Here is an 8121-nt window from a genome sequence, read left to right on the forward strand (position 1 = left end):
TTCGTTCCTTTTCGTTCCTTTTCGCTCCTTCTCGTTCCTTTTCGTTCCTTTTCGCTCCTTTTCGTTCCCTTTCGTTCCTTTTCGCACTTTCGGTACACCGGTTTCAATGGGGGCGAGAAACTGGGGTGTGCCCCTAAATGTTCCATTTTCGAGCAGGGGTTATTTGAGACAGTTAAATGTTGTATGGGAAAAGCTATGGCTGAAATATGCTGTATTTGCTCCTAAGCAAATGTCGGCCTTTCTAGGTTGAACTTCTTCTGGTCTCTTAGTGATGTTAAAAATATAGCATGATCAATTGTTGCCTATACCAAATTACATGTGAACACCACAGCTATTTCTAGTATGTATATATATATGTATATAACATAAACACATCAGATAGATCTATAACGTTAATGTTTCTATTTCTATCCCTCATCCTTTACCTATTTCATCAATTCTGTTACCACGTGTTGTATCTAACTTATGTCTACTGACGCCACGGCATAGCTGTGTTTGAAACCGAATTTTGCTTCGATCAACACATGAAACTACGAAGGCCCAAAGGTACACTCTCCGCAACTTCCGCAGAACCTCCTACTCTATTCACAAGATAGACATAGATGAAAAGTCGGAAACACGATTTGGCGTAAAGACTAGATTACGTTCGTCTTCCTGTTCATCAGATACCGTTTCAAGCTCATGAACTGACGTGACCAAGAGTACAAATTCAGCAAATGTCCGCATGGCTGGCAGAAGAACAACACAACGCACAGCTGGTATCCACACCTGTCAAAAGGGGGAGAGGATAAATGTCATCTGAATAAAACATGTATAAACACAGGTTCTGTGATATCATTGCAAGTGATAAAACGACTACTCCAATAGAATCCAATATTTATGTATCTTGGCGTTAAGATACATATTATTATATAGTAGATAGATGATTAAGAATACTTCTTAATTCGTTACGTTGTTGCAATATCACTATTTCTATTCTTAGAATTAGCAGTCAATATCCACCATTGCATGAAACAAGTATGTACATGTAGCTGGTTGTAGAAAAGTTTGTGTTCTTTTGTTATTTTCGCTTAACTTCATGAATTCATATATCTAGATGTCTCTTAATAGTGCCACGATTTCATTTTGACCGAGCTTACTCTTAAAAGCCGAATTTATGGTATTCTAGCAACTGGATATGGCTTTGGAAACGCCTACTGTTACATGTTATTACGTATATCTTTCTGCGTAGTTTGTTCTACTAAAATTTTAGTTACTAATAGTGTTTACCTTTTTATCTCGTCCATCTGTGGCAGAATTAACGAGACAAAGTTGTACCAGTAGAAAGGGAGGACAAGAATCCGGATGCACAGATAGAAGGTCAATGACCCTACCCACAACGGCAAGTACCCCGGTGCATCACGGGAAACACCCAGCGTCTGTAGTATGACCCTGAAATGAGAGAGAGGTCACAGGAGTGCGTTTGGGTGTCTGCGTGAATACATAATCAAGATTCTTCGTTAGTCTGTAACGTATTTCTGCCCGAAATGGTTGGATTTCCTATAATCATATTTCAAGTACAGAAAAAAAATGTTTTTGATAGTGTGTTTTTCTTTCTTCTTTTCTTCTTATGTTGTTTTTGGCGACGCTTCAGTGGCGAGCGTAATGGTATAGTAGTGTGCGTAGCTTGACAAAGGGCAAATTACTCGAAGGGAAACATCCTGCATTTTCTTGAAAATGTTGCCTTTCTAGTTTCAGAAACAACTAATTTCACATAATTCTTAAGTTCCCTGCCTGAAATAGAATCTATGAAAATTCCTGCGTCCGTTACATTTTGATGCAGTTAGCAACTTTCTTTAGATGTACTCAATATTAATAAGCACGTCACTACAGATACAATACTTTTCTGTTTATATACTGTCCATGAGGTATACAAATTCTATTTCAGATGCTGACTTGAATGGGTCAGGTTTGCAAATGCGGCTTACCGTAAACAGCCAAGTGGCGTTGTTAGATCCATCCTCTGATGAAACACTACCACATACGGGTCCAAACCGTGAACCTATAGAAGAAACGATTATGAGAAATCAGACAAACCTGTACATAGATAACAAATAAAGTCCTTTGTACACAACCAACACTTTTCTTTTCGTGGTCGTCTTTTCTCTGTCGCCTTCCTCATGGCTCTACTTCGCACTGCAGCTAGGTGTCGCTCTTACAATGTGACGAATGCGGTGCACCGGTGGCCTCACCTCACGGTGGCAAACGTTCATATTTCTCCTCTTATTATGATTCATAACTGAGCTGCAACAGCAACACATAGCTGCAGTGTGAAATAGAACGAGCTATGAGAAATCGGAAATTGGCTGTACGACTTGTTATAACGTTTTATACTATTTGTTAATCTGGTGAAGTTTTTCACGGACACACGTGTTCATGTATGTGTAACAACGTTGGTCTTGTGATAATGTAACGATGTGGAACTTACAAGTGACAAATGTTCTGCACAAATTGACATGGCGTGATGTAAAACTCCCGTAAAACTCCAGGCCGTAAAAGGCCCGGTCACTGGAACACTAATGCTGATAACCAAGTCTGCAAGAACAGGGGAAAGGTTGTCAGATTTGAAGAGTCAACTTAGTCTAAAACAAGTCATTTATCCAATAGTGATTCAGTGTTCTCGCCAGGATTTTTCACAGCATAGGGGCATCTTATAATTAGTGCAGCAAAGTCATGTAGTACTTGACGCGGGTGTGAGCATTGTAAGGAGTCTTGGGGGAATCCTCCTCCAGAAAATGTTTTAATCTTTAACCTACTGAAACACTATTTCCTGTATTTTGAGGGGCAAATATAGGGAAATATAGTCAATCTAATGTAATCCCTTGAAACACTATTTCCTGCATTTTGAGGGCCAAATATAGGGAAATATAGACAATTTAATTTCACCTTTGTTACAAAACTACAGAAAACTCCCCTTTGTTGGTTCAAAGGCCCAAATCACAGCATAGGGGATCCAAATCACAGCATAGGGGATCCAAATCACAGCATAGGGGATCCAAGTCACAGCATAGGGGATCCAAATCACAGCATAGGGGATCCCCATGATGAAAAGGCCTGGCGAGAACACTGGTGATTTATTTGTATAACAATAAGAAAAATCTGTAATACGTCAATAGTAAAGGTTGAATGAATTCATTTTGAAAAGGTATGAGGTCGTGGAACTCTAGTTTGTTATAGTGTAACCTAATAGAGAAGGAAGCAGAAACAGATCTTGGTGCCCAAACAGTTGAATAGTGTATGTGGCGTAACTGGTGGAGTGTTGGGCTCGAAACATGGAGTTAATGATCGAGAGTCGACACCCGCCGTGCCGCCGACGTTGTGCCCTTCGGAAATATTAAGACCTTACTTCACCCAAGTGTAAAATGGGTACCTAACTTCGGTTTAGTGGTACGTCGTGGTACAGTTAAAACAAGAGTTCGTAGACCTCAGGCCTGCATGAAATGTATTGGGTGTCTGTAGACCTATTGTGTATTTTTTTCTCTTTTTGTCCGTGTTTGCATGGTTGGAAAAGTGAGATTTTTACCGTGTTGGTTGTGCACCATGCAAAAGTCTGAAATTCCATTTTCGGAATGTGTAAGTTTGGGCATGGATGAACATTACTTATTTTGGATTTCTTAAGCATGTAACCAACCACAGTACCTTGAATTTGTTGAGACGACTTTTCCTACCTTTTTTTGTCTCAGATGGCCCTTGTAGTTATTCTGTCACATATGATATATTCAGTACTGATATCTTCCTATTTCTATGTACTGACCTAATGCAGCTGCTAAATCTCCCTAGTGTGCCAATGATATTCATTAAAGATTTATTTCTGGAGTGCTATAACACTTGACACTGGAAGGTTATTTGCATAATTTCACCAATTAAGTTTTTACAGTAGTTCCATAGACAACATGAATAGTGGTAGCCCCCATCCAGCAGCAAGTTAGTCCCCAGGGTAGTATGATATTTTTATTCAATCCATCCAACTAAAACCTAAACCTAAGTGACAAAATGCAACAAACGATACCAAATTCAAAATAGAACAAAGCCTCTATCACTTAACCCTGTATGTACTATAGATTAAGCAGGCCCAAAAATCAAGCGACCATGACTAGACCCAAACTACAAATTACCTGCATACAATACGGAAATGGCATCCCCAAAGAAACAACAAGAAACACAGGAAGATAATATACATACATGTGTGTACCTTTCTCTTACACTCAAGCTCTATACAGTTCTCCTCCACTTTAGAAAGTTGTATCTTCTTCTGATTGCCAAACAGGGTAAAGGAACTTGTACCAGAACTGTAAACTCAGTACTACAAAGCTCTCAAAACACCACAAAGACTAAGAAGCAAACTCAAATGGTACCTAACAGCAACAGATACTAGTACAAACTGAACTGAACTAGTACGTCATCTGGCTGGAAACACTGTTGATACAAAGTAACCTGATACATTGAAGGTGGCAGAAGCCAGTGCAAAAACAGATGACGATTCTACTCGTAAGCTTAAAGACCTATCAATCAACCCAAACCCAACCGTCACCTGTTTTTACAACCAAGCAGATATTGGGGGGATGCCCCAACCACACAAAAACAGGGTCAACCTACAGTATCAAGTTCAAGCACTAGGAGGCCCAAAATCAAACCTGACCACCAGGACACCAGCAACAACTCACGTAACAAATAGCAACACGATGGCACCTTGCGTTCCGGAGATACAGCGCACGCGCAGTGCCCGCACAAAAGATAACCTGGAATGTCAAGTTCAAGCACCAAGGGCGCCAAAATTGAGCATTATTCAGCCACCGCCAACACATGTGCCAAATATCATCGCGCCCGCACTAACCGTTCAGAAGATATAACTCCGGAAAACCCCCTCCCGGACACAAAATCCAACCTGCCGCGTCAAGTTCAAACGCGACAAGGCCCAAAATCAATCCTAGGCAACAGGCAACAGCTCCCCACCCATGCACCAAAAATCGTCCCAATGGCGCGTATCGTTCCGGACACACAGCGCCAAAAGTGCCCCCAAAACACAAAAAATGCCACCTGCAATGTCAAGTTCAAGCGCCGGGAGGCCCAAAATCAAACCTGAGTGTCAGGCTACCACCCCCAACCCACGTACCAAAAATCGTCGTGCTCGCACCATCCGTTCTTGAGATACAGCGCCCTAAATCCCCAGCTTCCAAAAGTTCCCACGCCCCTGAAAACCATACCTGCATACATGCAGGTAATAAGATACCAACTTGAGTGCAGTGCCACTTTGTCCTCCTCCGTCCCAAAGCAAGGTAGTTAGAGTTAAGATGACAGGATGTCATATTGTTATGATATGATACATAATATCTTACCTGCCAAAAGATACCCCAGGTGGAAAGCAGACGCATGCCGCACTATACTTATGTCCTTGCTGCAAACAAAAAAAGCATCGTTCAACACAGGGTCACTATTACCTTATTTCAAATCATTTTCTGAGGTTGACGAGCTCTACGTGGTTGACTGGAATCTTATCCAGAATATTAGATGTAACTTCCATGCATATATCTTTTTCTAAATAATGTACATAAACATAGTACAATACAAGAGTCCTATATGCAACTTAAAATTAACACTGTACAACTACAACGGCTCGTCTGATTGGTCAACCTGACAAACATAATTCTTGTGTACTGGTGGTGGCCTTGCTGTCAACAGTCAAGAGAAGGAAGCTATACAGTGGTACGGGCATGTGACTCGCCACAACAACTTGGCTAAGACAATTCTACAGGGAACTGTGGAAGGCGGGTGACGCCGTGGGCGTCAGAGGAAAATCTGGCAAGACAACATCAGAGATTGGACATCCCTCAACCTACAGGAAAGGCTGGCTGTAGCAGAAGACAGAAGGGCCTGGAGATTCTCCATCTTCATAGCTACCTTGTCTTCCCAATGACCTTGAGGTCAAGGGACTAGGTAAGTAGGTAGGTAGTACGTGACAAAACCATCTTAGTCGTCGTATACCATAGACTACATATTAGCGGATTTGAACCCGGGACCTCTGAGTTCTGGGCCAAAAAACCCAGCCGTTACGCCACAGGACCACAATAAAGACAACGAAAAACTTACATACCTGATCATATCTAGAGACAGGTTCCCAAAGAAACTGACGTACCAGGCGAGCATACCGACTATTCCGGGGGCTAAACCGGCTGCCGTACTGAAAATGCACCAGCACATAGTATTGGTGCAGTCTTTAGTCATATTTCACTCATGATGTAGAACAACAGATAAACAATATCATACCCACTACTACGTTTCTAAATGCGTAGCCAACTTAAACTTAGGTCACATTTTTAAATCCGGGCCCGGACGGAAGTTTAATGAAACGAAAAATTAAATTTATACTTAGAAATATACAAATTATGTCCATGAATATAATGCAACATTTTTTGTATTTCTATGTCTTTCTCCCGAAAGCTGCCCGGTCGGGCCCCGTTCTTGAAATGAGACCTAAGCCTAACTGGGCAAGTCCTTTTCTAGCAAGATAAACAGACAGATATAGATATGCAATGACATAATATTATACAGATAACAGTACGTTACACTCAAATATGTACATGACACATTTATAGCTACAGTGTTGAAAATAGATGATAGAGAGATTCATTGCATAGATAGATAGACACAACTGACAGTACATACTGATGTCGAACATCATCCTGCTTGTTTGTGCCCAAAGTTCGGTACCCCGGTGACACCCATGAGAAAAGCCGTCCGGAACAAAGGAACACCAAAGTAAACACTCCGGCTCCACTGGTACAGGCCAGGAGATGGGTCCAACTCAACGGAAGAGTTGTCAACATGTTGCAATCAGCACTCATTGTCAGGTGCACGATAATTAATGTAGAACTAGAAGATAGCGTATGGCTCAACAGTGGAGCAGCTCTGGTTTACCTAGCTCGGGCGGATAAGATCAGATGGACCTCAACTGGCAAAATGAGTGGGAACGGTCCCACACATGTTGGTTTGGGATCATACTGCGTTTCACCTGAAGAGCTTAAATCGGTGTAACCCCACGGGGATTACGTAGGGCTACACCATCTTTGGGAAGGGACGTAATTGATAGGGGCTCTGTGTTCGAGGAGGTGCCTCGAGCACGTCAAAAGGAAAGGGCTAGCAAATCCTTCTTGCTTAAATGGTCAACATACTGAATGGAAAAAATGTTGCAAACTTGTATCAGTTCCTTCGCATGTACATTGATATCGTTGTTGTTTTTGTTGTTGTTGTTTTCCAGCTCAAGATGACACATAGGTACCGACACATACAGACTAGATTTGATGTTGCCATTCCCTCTCTCAAACTGGCGCGACACAGGTATTACTATCCAAGTCTAGCTCCGAATTCAACAGAAGCGATCATTGAAGAAAATCAGAGCTAGAGTAGGACGGATACCACGTTATTCACCCAAAACAACAGACTTAAGGACTCAAAATGCCTCATGGAACCTCTTTTCACGGCACTCGTTTCAGTTGAATTACTCACGGTCTCACAGCGACCCCTAGTGACCATAAAGCAAAACGCAGATCTTTCATTGACATAAGGAAGAGACTTAAATTGATTGCCTGATTAAGGAGTAAAGGTTAAATGCGATTGAACAACGATGACCAATGGTAGACAGGATATACAGTTGGTAGACAGGTAGCGAGAGGGCAAAATACTAAGTGCAAAAATATCGCTAACGTAAGATTTTCAAAATAACACCAACTCTCATAATTGCACAACAATAGAAAAATATATGAATTAAAAGGGATGTATCAATGAACAATCAGTAATTCAGAGGTAATACACTTTAGGTATTTGATACTTAAGTGTTCCAAACAATCCTGAGAAGGCCCTACAACCTTTTCGATTATCTGGCGGTATTATGGCAGCTGGTGGAATTATGACAGTTGACATTAGAGATCATAAACAATGTAACAAGAATGAAGCGACAAAACATGGTATCACTGATAACAAGTCTTTTATTTCTGTTATCAAGAAGCGACCTTAGTGTGGTAGACTGGTATAACTTATCAAGTTATAAACTACACGCATTCAACTTTTACTATTTAACTAGTTTCA

General features: G+C 41.2%; 1 long non-coding RNA gene across 1 annotated transcript; it reads right to left on the reverse strand.

Moving 5' to 3' along the window:
• Positions 1-343: 343 nt before the first annotated feature.
• Positions 344-5554, reverse strand: LOC118415310. Its single transcript, XR_004831098.1, has 3 exons — positions 5376-5554; positions 1270-2574; positions 344-768 (listed from the first exon to the last, which is right to left on the reverse strand). It is a non-coding gene; the product is annotated as an uncharacterized LOC118415310 (long non-coding RNA).
• Positions 5555-8121: the final 2567 nt, after the last annotated feature.

This window comes from Branchiostoma floridae, chromosome 5 (assembly GCF_000003815.2).
Source record: "Branchiostoma floridae strain S238N-H82 chromosome 5, Bfl_VNyyK, whole genome shotgun sequence".
In the NCBI taxonomy this organism is placed as follows: Eukaryota; Metazoa; Chordata; class Leptocardii; order Amphioxiformes; family Branchiostomatidae; genus Branchiostoma; species Branchiostoma floridae.